The following is a 3123-nucleotide window of genomic DNA, read 5'->3' as shown; positions in this document are numbered from 1 at the left end:
AAAGTCACAAAAAAATTAGTAGGCACAAGGAAGATTCAAGGAAGAAGCTGACAAACAGGTAAATATGCAGGTAAACTGGTAAATTCCCGTGTTCAAAATCAAATTCCCTTCGCTGGGAACTCAAAAATCATAGGAAATTAATCATTTTTAGACCTAAGGTAAATAAAATGCAAACCGAAACGTAATCAAAAGAGTATTATTCCATTCGCGCGTTTGTAAACCAAAAATAAACTCTTTAATAAACAATTAAATAAATATATGACTACCAATTTAAATAATATTCCAAGAATAATATTGTCTGAAATTGTATATGTGAAACATTAAAACAAATAAGTGGTTAAACATTAAAACAAAATCTTCGTAAAATGTAGAAATTGAATTACTTACATAAAAATATGTTTAAAATATTAAAAACTTACGGACTTCCTAATGTTTTTAAATATAAAAATACAATAATCGCGAAATTCACGAATTCGAAGATCCTTTAACTCCAGTGACAGCCAAACTGTTTAACATGGCTAGACCTACAGTGGCTGTGCAACTGTCAAACAGCTGTAAAACGCGTTGCCATAAAACACATCGTGCCTCTCGCTCCCACGCAATGCAACGCAGGCTGTCTCGCTCTGGCAGGCCGTCGGCGGCCGCTCTCCCGCTTGCTCTCCGGCGAATTCGGACAAAAACAAACCATTAAAAGCGCGGCGAAGAGAGCGCGTGCACTTGTCTGTCAAGATTATGGCGGTTTCAGTCACTTTCTTGCTGTGTGAGTTCCTCGTTTTTTTTATTTTGTGACTTTTCGTTTTATTATTTTTGCAGCGACGGCGAATAAGGAGGAGACGAAGAAGAAGAGCGCCGACGGCAACTCCTATTTTTCTTCATGTGCCATTTTTTGTTGTTTTTGGCTTACTGCTTTTTTGCCCTTTTTTGTTGTCTTTGAAGCTTGAGTGAGTGAGTGAGCCGGAGAGCGAGCGAGATGGCGCCACATCAAGTTGATATCGTGTCGTCGTCTTCATCTTTTGCTGTCGCTCGTCGTTTGCGTTTGATAAATTGCGTTTATAAGAAAGAGATGAATTGTCATGCACACAACACACACTTCTCTGCCGGCGTTGGCGTCGACGCTGGCTGCGCTGCCGGCGTTAACATCACTGTAATCGTGTGCGAGTGTGTGTGTGCGTCAGTGTTTAAATCATATTGGCTGCCCCCCAATTGGCATGGGTGTGTGTGTGAGCTTTCTCTCTCTCTTCCCTCTCTTTCGCTCGTCTGGGATTGGAAGTTTCCAAATGCAATTTTCCTTGAGGTTTTCCCGAGTCAATTCCTTTTCGGCTTTCTTCTATTCATTTTTTTCGTTTTTGCACTCGGCGGGTGGAGAGACCCAGCCCCCTAAATTCGCTCTCTTCCCCTCTTTCTCCTGACCCATCTCCGTCACTCCTTTTTTTCCTTTTTTTTTGGTGATTTAAATTTCATGGTCCCTTCAATTTGGCAAAGTTCTAAATATTAAATTAAATTCCTGATTCATTTGGGAAAATTCTTGAGCTTTTCTTGGATTGTTTCTGTTTTTTTTTTGGGTTTTTTTTAAAACAAGTTGAATGTCTTTTTAAAAGGTAAAATGTGTTCCTTTGATAAAAGAATTTAATTTAAATATACATAAAAAAAATATTTTACCTAAAACAAAAAAAACTTTCTTAAAATTGTTTTAATTTTTAAAACTAATAAAAACATGATTATTAAATTAAAGAGAACTCATTTCAAATATAACAAATTATTATTCAGCTCTATTTATTTTCTTGGAAATTTGAATTATCTCCCCTTATCAATTTTAATTGAAAGAAAAAAACATTTTTCCCATGCTAATTCTGTGAAATTTGACAGATTCCGAAAACGGCTTATCAATTCCGAGTAATTTCAATGTAATTTCATTGGGATCCTTGAACTTTCCTACCGCATCGATCGATCTGTGGTTTTTCGAATTTAATTTGGTCATCAGACCGAATAGTTCCCACACTTGAAGCGTTTGCCTAATTTATTGCATTTAATTGATTCGATTTTATGTGATTTTCGTTTCACATAAATTACTCGATTTCTGGGCCCCGAGAAGCCGCACAAAAGTTTGCAAGTCGAAAAAAGCCAAAATGAAAAGAAAACGAATGGCGAACCGAGAAAAAAGAAAAGAGACAACCGCAAATCAATCAAAGTCTCATAAATTTGTCAAAGTGTTGACAAGACACAGACCTCCTATATCATAGTTCCCATCCCATGCCCAAGATATTTCGGGGGATTTCGAGGTGGCCAAATACTCAGATGCCAGAGATGAAATGGCAACCAGATTAAGTGCAACATCATCTTTTTGACCAGCGAAAACAGACACGGGAAATCCTTTTGGCGAGCGTCGGAAAACAAACAAGGCTATTTTTCATTTTCCTAAAAACGCCGGCCAAAGCGCCCCATCTCTGTCTCCCTCCCGCCCTACTATCTCCCTCTCTTTCGTCGTAATGGCAACTGCAGCGCCAAGCCAAAAATACGCTGGTGAAAAATTGCCTGGGAATATGTGTTAACTGCTTTTTAAACTGCCACGAGGACGACGACACGACAGCAACAATAACAGCAAAAATAGAGGGGATTTCGGGACGAACACGAAGATTGCAATACCCTGGATTGTAGGGATATAGTAGATCAGGGATCAGGTATAGATTTGGCGTCAGTATAAAAACAGGAAGTACTACATGTTTTACATTTTTGTTAGATAGATTTTTTGCAAACTAAACAGGAAAAAAATTTAAAAAAAATCCCTAGCTCCCTAGTCATTTTAAAAGACCAATTTAATTCCGCGTATATTGGGAATGTCAAAAGGAAGAAGAAGAAATTGCATTTAAAGAAAGGATAACCGTCAAAATCGTTTTTAAATTTGTAAGAATTTGCAGATTTATCTGTTGATATAGAAATAGATCGGTTTTAAACTTTGTACGATTTTCCAAATTAATATATAGAAATGGGTGTATTTGCTTGAAGGGTCAGTTTTTTACTTAAGTTGTCTTTTATTAATTGCCAAAAATAAAAAAACTTTCAATTGGTATTTTTAAAAATGTATTTTTAAAATTTGAAATGAAAAAATCACCAATGCATTTAGCA

Source organism: Drosophila takahashii, chromosome 3R (genome assembly GCF_030179915.1).
Source record: "Drosophila takahashii strain IR98-3 E-12201 chromosome 3R, DtakHiC1v2, whole genome shotgun sequence".
Taxonomy (NCBI): domain Eukaryota; kingdom Metazoa; phylum Arthropoda; class Insecta; order Diptera; family Drosophilidae; genus Drosophila; species Drosophila takahashii.
The sequence above is the reverse complement of the archived record's forward strand: the minus strand, read 5'-3'. Positions refer to the sequence as shown.